This window comes from Lycium ferocissimum, chromosome 1 (assembly GCF_029784015.1).
Source record: "Lycium ferocissimum isolate CSIRO_LF1 chromosome 1, AGI_CSIRO_Lferr_CH_V1, whole genome shotgun sequence".
NCBI classification, from domain to species: domain Eukaryota; kingdom Viridiplantae; phylum Streptophyta; class Magnoliopsida; order Solanales; family Solanaceae; genus Lycium; species Lycium ferocissimum.
The window spans coordinates 50,196,049-50,208,509 of NC_081342.1; positions in this window are offsets into that span (position 1 = coordinate 50,196,049).

Sequence of the window (12,461 nt, forward strand, 5' to 3'; positions counted from 1 at the left end):
TCGATGACTCCACCACTAAGGAGCTCCCAAGCGGAGACAAGACCCGAAGACCCCCTCCCCGCACCGACACTGTGATCTTAGAGGGCGGTGCACTTTTTGACCTAGATTGCGATGACACAGAGACAGCCGAGAGCACCTGCTGGAGCAGTGATCGCTGATGGGTCCCAAAGTTTGAGGGTTCGTGAGTTTTTAGTACTTGACCCTTCAGAGCACTCAGGGGTTAAGCAGAATAAGGATCCGCAGAACTTCGTTGATAAGCTTCAGCATATATTAAGGGTCATGCATGCTACCGAGACTGAGGCAGCAAAGTTAGTGGCTTTCAGGCTTCGGGATATAGCGGTCTTATGGTATGAGCGGTGGGAAGCATACCAGAGGTCCTGAGGCACCTCCTGCGTGTTGGTTTCAGTTTTCAGAGGCCTTTCTTGATCATTATTTACCATTGGAGGTACGAGAGGCGAGGTTAGATTAGTTTTTTACGGTGCAGCAAGGTAGTTCCAGCGTCCAAGATTATTGCCCCTTATTTGATTCCTTGGCCAGATATGCTCCGTCCTTTTTTGACTCATCGAGGGCCAGGATTCATAGGTTCATAGCGGTTTTGCACCGCAACTATGTTGAGGCTTGCACTAATGCAGCGGTGAATGATAGTATGGACCTTGCTCTTATCTAGTCATTCGCACAGAATTGTGAGGATTGTAGACTTCAGCGGCGGGCGGCTGAGAGCATGGACAGGGAGTATCATAAGAGGGCTAGGACTACTGGTCAGCGGGGTGAGAGTAGGGGGAGTTTTAGACCCCAGCACCAGGGTAGGCCATTTAGGCCACCATCAGCTCAGACTCAGGGATACAAATCAAGGTATTATATTCCATATGGACCAGGTGAGAAGTCCCATATGTCAGGGTCGCAACAGCAGAGGAGTTCAGGATGGAGCAGACCAGCGCCACAGATATATGGTAATTGTGGTAGAGCGCATTGAGGACGTTGTCAGTTTAGGTCGAATGCTTGCTTTAGTTATGGTAGCCCGGATCACTTTGTGCTAGACTGTCCTCAGAAGGGATCGGGTGGTATGGCTCAACTGATAGATTCTGTAGTAGGATCATCCGCATCAGTGCATCCTTCAGGGCGTAGACCTCAGACATTAGCTGGCTGAGGTAGGGGCAGAGGTGGGGCTTCTAGTTCAGGTGGCACTCAAAATGGTCTCTATGCCTTAGCAGGACGTCAGGATCTGGAGGCGTCACCAGATGTTGTGATAGATACCTTGACAGTTTGTTCTCATAGCTTTTATGCATTGCTGGACCCGGGATCTAATTTAACATATGTTACCCCGTTCGTTGCGGGGGAGTTTAACATAATGCCAAAAATTTTAAGAGAGCCATTTTATGTGTCTACACCAGTTGGTAAGCCCGTTATAGCCAGCAAAATCTATCGAGGTTGTTCTGTAGTAGTTGGTAATCGTCATACCTTAGCAGATCTTATAGAATTGCAGATGACAGACTTTGATGTTATTATGGGCATGGATTGGTTAGCATCTGTTTATGCTAACGTCGGGTTTTGGATGAAGACTGTCATGTTTAATTTCTTGGGGGAACCAGTTTTGGAATGGAAGGGCAACACGGCTTCGCCAAAGGGTAAGTTTATTTCCTGTCTCAAGGAAAAGAAGATGATTTCGAAGGGTTGTATCTATCATACAGTTCGAGTCCAGGATACAGAAGTAAAACCGCCAACTCTTCAATCTATTCCTTCAGTTAATGAGTTCCCAGATGAACTTTCAGGTTTTCTGCCAGAGCGAGAAATTGACTTCTCTATAGATGTACTACCGGATACTCAGCTGATATCCATCCCTCCTTATAGGATGGCCCCTGCTGAGTTGAAGGAACAAATGATGGATCTATTAGAGAAGGGCTTTGTCAGACCTAGTACGTCACCGTGGGGAGCCCCAGTATTGTTCGTAAGAAAGAAGGATGGTTCGCTATGCATGTGTATCGACTATAGACAGTTAAATAAGGCGATGATTAAGAATAAGTACCCACTTCCGAGGATAGCTGATTTATTTGATCAACTGCAGGGTGCTAGATATTTCTTGATAATAGACTTAAGATCAGGTTATCACCAGGTCAGGATCAAGAGGAAGGACATTTCGAAGACAGCATTTAGAACTAGATATGGTCATTTTGAGTTCCTTGTTATGTCTTTCGGATTGACTATTGCTCCAGCTGTATTCATGGGCCTAATGAACTGTGCGTTTAGACCCTTCCTAGACATGTTCGTGATTGTGCTTATAGACGATATTCTGGTCTATTCTCGATCAGAGACTGAGCATGCAGACCATTTGCGTGTGGTACTTAGACTCCTTCAGGACCAGAAGTTGTATGCGAAATTCTCCAAATGCGAATTCTGGCTAAGCTCCGTGGCTTTCTTAGGTCATATTGTTTCTGATAAAGGCATCAAAGTGGATACTGAGAAGATAGAGGCTGTGAAGACTTGGCCTCGACCTATGACGCCGACAGAGGTTCGTAATTTTCTGGGTTTAGCAGGGTATTATAGAAGATTTGTAGAGGGATTTTCTTCTTTTTCTGCCCTATTGACGAAGTTGACTCAGAAGGTAGCCAGGTTCCAATAGACAAAGGCTTGCGAGCAGAGTTTTCAAGAATTGAAGGATAAGTTGACCTCAGCACCAGTTCTAGTACTTCCAGAAGGATCTGAGGGCTATGATGTCTATTGTGATGCTTTGAGGGTCGGATTGGGTTATGTATTAATGCAGCATGGCAAAGTGATTGCTTACGCTTTTAGACAGCTCAGGAAGCACGAGAAGAACTACCCAACTCACGACCTAGAGTTAGCGTACCGTGATTCATGCACTTAAAATCTGGAGATATTACTTTTATGGCGTTCATGTGGATATCTATACAGATCATAAAAGTCTTCAATACATCTTCAAGCCGAAGGAGCTAAACTTGCGGCAGAGGCGGTGGTTAGAATTGCTGAAAGATTATGATATGGATATTTTGTACCACCCGGGGAAAGCAAATGTGGTAGCAGATGCCCTCAGCTGCAAGTCTATGGGTAGCTTAGCATACCTACGGGCTGGAAAAAGGGAGCTGGCTAATGAGGTTCTTCAGCTAGCCATTTTGAGGGTCAGAGTTATAGATTCAGGAGATGCCAGAGTTACTATTCAGACTACAACAACATAATCCTTAGAAGCCGAGGTGAATAGGCGCCAGTATGACGACCCTTCATTGACCCATTACAAGGAACAGCTTCGCAAAAGAAGAAATCACCATTCAGAATTATAGGAGATGGAGTCCTCCGATATCGAGGCAGGTTGTGTGTCCCCGATGTTGTGGGTTTACCTCAGAAGGTTATGGTGGAGGCTCATTGCTCCCGCTATTCTATCCATCCAGGATCAACAAAGATATATCGCGACATCGAAGAAGTTTATTGGTAGGATGGAATGAAGAAGGATATCGCGAAGTTCGTGGCCCAGTGTCCTAATTGTCAACAGGTAAAGATTGAACATCAGAAGCCCAGCAGATTATTACAGGCTATAGAGATCCCGACCTAGAAGTGGGAAGTAGTTAATATGGATTTCATCTCATGCTTACCCCGATCTCAGCGTAGGGTTAATTCTGTAAGGGTAATTGTTGATAGATTGACAAAATCAGCACATTTTCTACCTGTCAGGACTACTTACTCTACCGAGGATTATGCGAAGCTTTACATTAAGGAGATAGTCCGACTTCATGGTGTTCTTGTATCCATTATCTCTGGTAGGGGTACGCAGTTTGCAACTAACTTTTGGAGACCGTTTCAGGAGTGTTTGGGGACTCAGGTGAATCTTAGCACAGCATTTCACCCCCAGATAGACAAACAGGCTGAGCGTGCTATTCAAACCCTTGAAGATATGTTACGGGCATGTGTGTTAGATTTTGGGGGTAATTGGGATGATCACTAGCCTCTTGTTGAGTTTGCATACAATAATAGCTACCACTTCAGTATTCAAATGGCCCCATATGAAACTTTATATGGGCGAAGGTGCAGATCACCAATTAGATGGCTCGAAGTGGGAGAGACGAAATTAGTAGGGCCATACTTAGTCCAGCAAGCGGTGGATAAAGTTAAGCTTATTCGAGATCGATTATTAATAGCCTAAAGTCGACAGAAGTCATACGCGGATAATCGCCGACGAGGCTTAGAGTTCCAAGCTAATGATTGGGCATTCCTAAAGGTGTCGCTAATGAAAGGCGTCATGAGATTTGGTAACAAGGGTAAGCTTAGCCCTCGATATATCAGGCCTTATAGGATTATTCGTAGAGTGGGCAATGTAGCTTATGAGTTGGATCTACCTTCCAACTTAGAGTCCATACACCCAGTCTTCCATGTATCCATGCTCCATAAGTGTGTTGGAGATCCTTTGAGAGTTGTGATCATCGATGATTTTTGGGTTACCGAGCAACTATCATATGAAGAGGTTCCCATTGCAATCCTGGATAGAAAAGTTCAGAGGCTAAGAACTAAGATGTAGCCTCAGTGAAAGTTCTTTGGAGAAACAATAGTAGGGAGGAAATGACCTGGGAGGCTGAGGGAGATATGAAGTCTAGGTATCCACATTCATTTCCACTCCCAGAAGAAGTTCAGACAGAGACGTCTTTTTCTTCAGGTGCGTAACGCTTTCCTTCTTATAGTTCCTTGGTCATGTGAGGCCATTATTTTCGTTATTATTGTAGCCCTGTGAGGCACCGTATATTTTGGGTTTGTTGTAACAGGATGGTAGTGGTACAATTACAGGGGAAACTTTGGCGAAATAATCATAGAAATCCTAAGAGTTTAACATTCGATGACGAATCTTTCTAAGGGGGTTGGAATGTTACACCTCGTAGTTTGGTACGTTAAGATTCGTTATGTGTTAGCTAGGTAACTGCCTAAGAGAAGAGTTTAATAAAGTGGAGAGGGATTTTTCGACAACAAAAAGGTGGATACTGGAGTACCTTCTAGAATATATGAGATTATATGCGTCTATCTTATGATTATGAGGGTTTAAGTTCATATAATAATCTAGGGAATCATTGGAGGGCAACTGGATTAAGGAAATTAAGTTGTTGGAACTTTGGAGAAAAGATGGGGGACAATTTTGGTCCAACTTGGAGAAGGAATATCTTTTAGTATATGAGGAGTTTTGAAGTAAATCAAAAGCCTAAATTGAAGTTTATGAAGTCTAGTTTCCAATGCAACAAATCACGCATCAATCCGACACCTGAATCAAATGTTACGAGCATTTTAAGATGAGTTGTCACACCAGGGAATTAACCCTGCGCGAACACGCCAGAAGGTGCCGTGAATGCGCAGAGGAGGACCCAGCAACTCAGCGCGAACGCGCTATGAGGCTGCGCGATCGCGCTAAGTAATTTTTGAGTCGGTCTAGGCAGATTCTGGAACCTTATATATGGGGCTTACCCCCCTTTCTTCATCCAAAACACACCAGAAAATCCTCTAAATATTCTAAAAATTTCCCCAACATTCATACATCAAATTTTAGCCCAAATTAAATATAATCTCCGGATTCAGGTCTAGACAGCGTACAGTTGCTATTATAAAATCGTATTACGGTGAGTCTTGGTTTGAATTCAAGGTGAATATTGAAGATATTGCGGTTCTAGCACGAGTAAGGTATGAATCTTCCCTTATTGATATTGAGTTAGGTTTATTTACGGATATAAAGCTAGTAAATAATTGTATAACAAATTTGTGGGTTGAAAAATTTGATAAACATCGTGTGAGATGTTTTATAGAATATTTTTGTATTGATGATGGTGTTATTGGTGTTGGTATTGTTGTTATTGTATTGTTTTTATTGGTCTTGTGACTCGAGACAGGGATATAAATAGGGGAGATGCTGCCGGAATTTTGGCAGATTCTAAAGGACTTTGATTTAAAGACTTATGATAGGCATATGATAATAAGTCTAACGGTAGTATGTTTTCTCTTAAATGTAGATTTACGAGCTCGGGAGAATAAACGTTAAGTAATAGAAGAACGAAAAGGTATGTTAAGGCTGTTTCTTCTTTTCTTGGCATGGCTCCATATATGGTAAAAGCGTGATTAACCTTATGACTCGAGATTTGTCAAAGTAGAGCTTGTCATGCTGTTGTCTAGTTTTCGGGTGCTATGTTATTCTTTTTGATGGGCCACATCCCTTCCTTGTGTCCTTGAGTCATAGAGAGACGGAAGAGGCATGTTACAGTATCAGTGTTTTTCAAAGACACGCATGATATACTGCATGATATATATGTTTTTCTTTAGCCTGGCCCCTTGGTCAGTGAGACATTTTTATTTTACCTGGCCTATGAGCCATAGAGTTATTACCTGGCCTATGAGCCACAGTGTTGTTACCTGGCCTATGAGCCATGGAGTTTTTACCTGACCTACGGGTCATGGAGTTATTACCTGACCTCTGGGTCATGGATTTATTACCAGACCTACGGGTCATGGAAGGATCTATGCCTGACCCTCGGGTCACGGAGTTTTGTCTATAGAGTTATGTTATCTTGTCTCTGATTAAAAGCCACCTAGGTCGAGCGCCTCTGGATGCTTTCTTGAGATATCCGGAGTATAGCTTGTTACATTATTTCAATTGTTATCTTGCCTTACATATTCGGTACATTATTCGTACTGACATCCCTTTGTCTGGGGGCGCTGTACTCATGCCTGTAGGTACTGATCAACAGGTTGATAGACCTCCCGAGTAGGCGAAATCGGACATCAGCTGATTAGTGAGCTCCCTTTCTATTCGGACTTGCCAGGTCCTTTGGAGTTTTCCTTTTTGATACCAGATTGTATGGTACAGTCATACATCTCCCTAGAGGCTTGCAGACGAGTCCTGTATATAGTATGTCAGTGTGATAGCCTTGTCAGCTTGTATGTGTATGTTAGATGCTGTTGGTTTTGTACGATTAAAGCAGCCTCATCGGGTTGCTCAGTTATATATATGTTTTGGGTGTGCACCCAGTTTAGACGAGACAGTCAGCATATTTATGTATCTCCAGATTAGACATTATCTGTTTAAGTTGGGGGGTCACTCCCAGAGTTTCAGATTTAGAGCGGTTCGCTCGGGCCTAGCGTGGCTTCGGGTGCCAGTCACGCCTCTCTGGAATTGGGGCGTGACATTATTTTTTTTTTTTTTGAGTTTTCAACAGCACTTTGTTTTCTTTACGACAACATTTCAAAAGATCAAGAATTCAATCAATTATCTTGTCTCCTGTTCCTTTTACAATTCACACTTAATTTTCTTCATTCAAATCAAATTTTACAGTTCCTAAAGGTAGATAGGGTGAACGAATAAGACATTGTAAAAAAAAAAGGCTAATGGTTAAAGTTCGGCAATCAATAAATAAGGGATAATTTATTTAGGCTCAACAGGGCTAGCTAGGGATAAAAATCATCAAGGTTGGTCAATTTGGGCCATGTTTTAACAAGGAAGGCCTACTTTCATTTCTCAACACAAAATTACCTAGAATTTGACCTCAAACCACATTCAAGGTAAGTTCTAGATTTCTGGATAAGCATGAGAACTGGGTACTATATACTGACCACACAATGCACTTGGGACTATCGAACACCATGATTCCAATCACCAATAAGCAAGTATGTGCTTAGAAAAGTAGTCGTAAAACTCATGAAAGGTACTCAGCGAAATTCGTCTTTCTGAAGTCTCATGATTTTCAAAGCAAACCAAGTTTAGCCGACTTATTTACAAAAACAAAGAAATTAACTAAAAAGTCCTAAAAAGTGTTCGGTTCAAAATATTACGACCATGGAAAAGAATCGAACAAGAAATCCATGAAGTATATGAAAATGTAACTTATTTTATATCTTTTATATTAAAACACACATGCACAATTTTTTTTTTTTAAATTGTAATACAGGAGAAACAAAAATCTTTAGAGAAAAATCATAAAAGAAATGACATATTCCGCTATCCCCCCCCCCACCCCCCATGCTTAAGGAATGTCGTGTCCCCATGACGCACATTTTATAAGAAAAGGAGATAAAAAGGACTTCCCTAATTCCTTCTTCTCTTTTTCCGAGTGCTTGTGAATTCAACCCACAATTTTAAATGTATTCCTTTGTTTCTTGCTTCTTGGGGTATCTCTCGTATTACAAAGGCTAAGTTGCAGCAAAAGAAAAAAAATCAGTCGGATCAGGGGATGTAAACATGCAAATATATATATTATTTAAAAACTTTTATTTTTATATATTTGAAATTATTTAAAATATACTTAAAAGTAAATATTATACTTCTAACCACTAAAATTTATTCAATATATGAAAGAGGGAAGAAGAAAATAGTTCTGAGTTTAACATCGTCAGCTCGACTTATTAATATTCTTTTTAAGTAAAAAGAATTGTTGAAGCCTGTTTGCCAAAGCTTCTGGTGACATAAGGTTTCAATCGATGACCATTCACTTTGAATTTTTCTCCCCCATCTATATGTTTTATTTTGATAGCACCATAGGGGGTTGCTTCTGTTACGATGTACGGTCCAGTCCAACGTGACTTAAATTTTCCTGGAAATAGTCTCAATCGGCTATTGTACAACAGAACATGATCTCCTATTTTAAAATCCTTATGGCGAATGAGGTTATCATGCCATCTTTTTGTCTTTTCTTTGTACAATATAGCATTTTCATATGCTTCAAGTCCGAACTCCTCCAATTCATCAAGCTGTAACAAATGATTTTTACCTGCATCTGGCAAATTAAGATTCAACAATTTTATAGCCCAATATGCTTTATGTTCTAATTCCACAGGTAAATGACAAGCTTTTCCAAGAACTAGTCTATAAGGAGATGTACCTATGGGAGTATTGAAAGCAGTTCTATATGCCCATTAAGCCTCATCTAATTTTAATGACCAATCTCTACGAGAGGAACCAACTCTTTTTTCTAAAATTCTTTTTAATTCTCTGTTGGATAATTCTACTTGCCAGCTTGTTTGAGCATGATATGGAGTACTTATTTATGAGTTACACCATATCTTGAAAACAAACTAGCGAATTGTCTGTTTACAAAATGAGTTCCCTGATCACTTATGATAATTCGTGGAGTTCCGAATCCAGAAAAAATATTTTTCTTGAGAAAAGTACAAACAACACGAGCATCATTTGTTCTAGTAGCAATTGCTTCTACCCACCTTGAAACATAATCAACAGCCACTAAAATATATTCGCAACCATTTGATGGAGGGAAAGGACCCATAAAGTCAATGCCCCACACATCAAATACTTCACATACCAGAATAGAGTTAAGAGGCATCTCATCTCGTTTCGTAATGTTACCGCTTCTTTGGCATTTGTCTCAAGTGGCGACATAATTTCTTGCGTCTTTGAACAGATTAGGCCAGAAAAAGCCAACTTCAAGTACTTTTGCAGCTGTTTCCTCCTTCCATAATTTCCTCCTACTACTCCATCGTGGTAATGACTTAAGATGTTGTTCATTTCAGTCTCTGGTACACATCTTCTTATTATTTCATCCTGGGGGCATGTTAATGTGGTCTTCTCTTAGTTGTTACAACTCGCAAAATTGTTCCATCGGTTGGGTCCTAAGTAAACTAACGTAAGCCCAGAGAGGCCATGGAACTCCTATAGGGCTAAGGAAGACATTTAGCAAATGTTCAGCATGTACCATAAGGTTTCGGGGTTAAACGAATCAAGGATGTTATAACCCCTACTTTCGAGGTTAAACTAGGAGTGCTTAATATGTTGAGGTCGTGTTTTATGGTACTTGAATTATATAATATTTGTATGTTAATTTTTGAAGTCAAGCAAGTTGTAAAATAAAAGTCGGGGAAAAGTATCGCATGTTACGTTAATAAATTTTGCTGAAATTTGGGTCTAATGTCACTGAGCTTTTCTCCCAATGTACTTGGAGTTATAGGGCGTTCTACCCATAAAATTGAAGTTCTACGAGTCTAGTTTCTAATGCATTAAACCATTAATCCATATGATATTGGAATAGAGAGATATTCCCATTTTCGCGAGAGTAAGCAGTCAACCTCGCTGGTACCCACTTGAGGTGGTGGCCGACATTCAAGCTTATAAATTATTTGGAAGCCACATTTTTTGTCATAATTCGACCAAATTCATACCATAAGCTCTAATAGAACACCTATAACATTTCTCAAAGGCTCAACGGTGAATCCAAAGCTAAACAACTCAAAATCTCTACCAAAGTGCTGAAGACTACAAGAAGTTGCTCTATGGTGTTGTGTTATGATTAAGGGTGGTTTTAAGCTGAACCGGCTGTGGATGTCAATTCATATCTACTTTTTGAGGTAAGTAAAGTACATTTTTAGTTGTGCTTAAGGTTACTTCTATGTTGGGTGTGTTATTTGGGTGCAAAAATACAAGATCGAACTTGAAAAGCCCCCCGGAATTTTCGGACTAGAGCGATTGAGGATCGAATGTATATTCACCGCTTTGATAAAATGTTAGAATTAAATGAGCGTGGTTTTGAAATTTTTTATGTTAAGCAGCAACGATAAGTCATAAAGCTCCGATGGTTACATCTACAAACGGGAAAAGGGTAGTGTTAAAAGAAGAACCTTAAGTGGAATCTGTGGTTAGATGGCAGGTTAAGATTGTGAGTATGTCGATAAAACAGTAAAGAAATGTTATGGTAATAAGATGATGATATGACTATATGGTCATTGTAATTGCTTCAAAAGGAAAGATATGGAAAGAGTACATATGTGTTTCGGTACGATACCTGTGTCTTATTATGTATATGGTTTGCGAACAAGAAGGTAAAACATAAAAGGTGGAATAAAAAAGGACTGTAAATTACAAAGATTGTAATGTTTAATGTTTATGGCGATACAGTACGGAATTGCAAGATTTTTACTAAGAAAGTTTTACTTGTTGGACAATGAATGGGATCGAAATAGTTAGAAAAAGTAGAAGAACTGTCACGACCCAACCCACCATGACTGGCATCCACACTAACTCCTAGTGGGCGAACCAACACACAAAGTCTTCTATTCATTCAAGTCCGATTTTGTATTAACCAAGTTAGTCAGTTATTACTTATTCAAGCATCAAATAAACAAAATTAGTCATGCCATAAATACTGAAATAAGTGCGGAAGTTCTAACTATTACAAAATCCCCAAAATTCGAAAGTTATTGTACCAGGACTCTAATCTAAAACATGTATAAGGAATGAAATCTGTCTAATAAATATCCATAATGTCCAGAATAGTAAAAGACATCCTAAGAGGAAGATCTTCGGGCGGCCTGGCATGGATATAAGCTCACCCTAAATCTGTCAGCAACTTCCTCAACGCTAGACGTAAGGGCGGGTAGCAGTCTCTGTATCGAAATCTGCACTCAAAAGAATGCAATAAGGTAGTATTAGTACAAACACTATGTATCGGTAGATATCATAGGCCGACTAAGATTAGTATCATGCATATCTCATAAAATCAGTAGAATAAACAAGCCAGCAAACAGACACGAAATCAATAAACCATAACAGGTCCAACAAGGATAATCACAAATCAAGTCACTAAGATATCAAGAATCATAATCAGCGGAAGCCACAAATGGGAATAAGTTTACCACAATAACCACACTCACTGTACATACATGCTAACTGATGTAATTACTCAGTAGTCATGACCTGCAGGGACCCATGGTGTCCATGTACCACTCATTCCGAATTCACTCCTCGGACCCGAGCATAAACCTTCGCTCCGGAACAAACCTCGAACGCGGGCCATATGTATGTACCTCTCATTTTCGGAATGAACCTCGGACCACGAGCTGATAATCTAGGTCACATTTGTGCCTTTCCATATCCCTTTACCTAACAGTATTTCTTACCTTCTCATTATCAATGCTCAATCATTATTTCATATCACAATTACACCGAGAAGGTCATATTAACTTCTCATCACAACAATATCAACTGTAGATTCAACACGCATGAACAGGGCACGAAGCCTACACCGTAATTCAATCAATCACATATAAGAGTTCTAACACACAATATCATGCATGAAAACTAAACATGGTTTCTCCCATAGAATTTACAACACATACAATCAACTAATCAAAGTCTAACTCAAGTAGACCGTAACCTACCTCAAACGTAGAGCTGAAACAACGCAAGTCACTCTGCTATAGCTTTTCCCTTCCTTAAAGCCTCGGAACGCTCAAAGTCTAGAAACAGAAGGCTCAATGAGTCACAAATACTGTAGTCACAATTACCAATTCATGATTACCCTACCCTTTACCCCCATCCCAATGGGTAAATGATTCCCTAGGTGTAAAGCAACTTATCAAGGACCTTAGTAATCATTAATCATCAAATTATAAGAATATTATATCAACATTCCCACTACAAGCAGTTTTCATGGTCAAGTTACCATTTTTATAGAACCCTAGGTCTCAATTCACTTAGTTTATGGCTC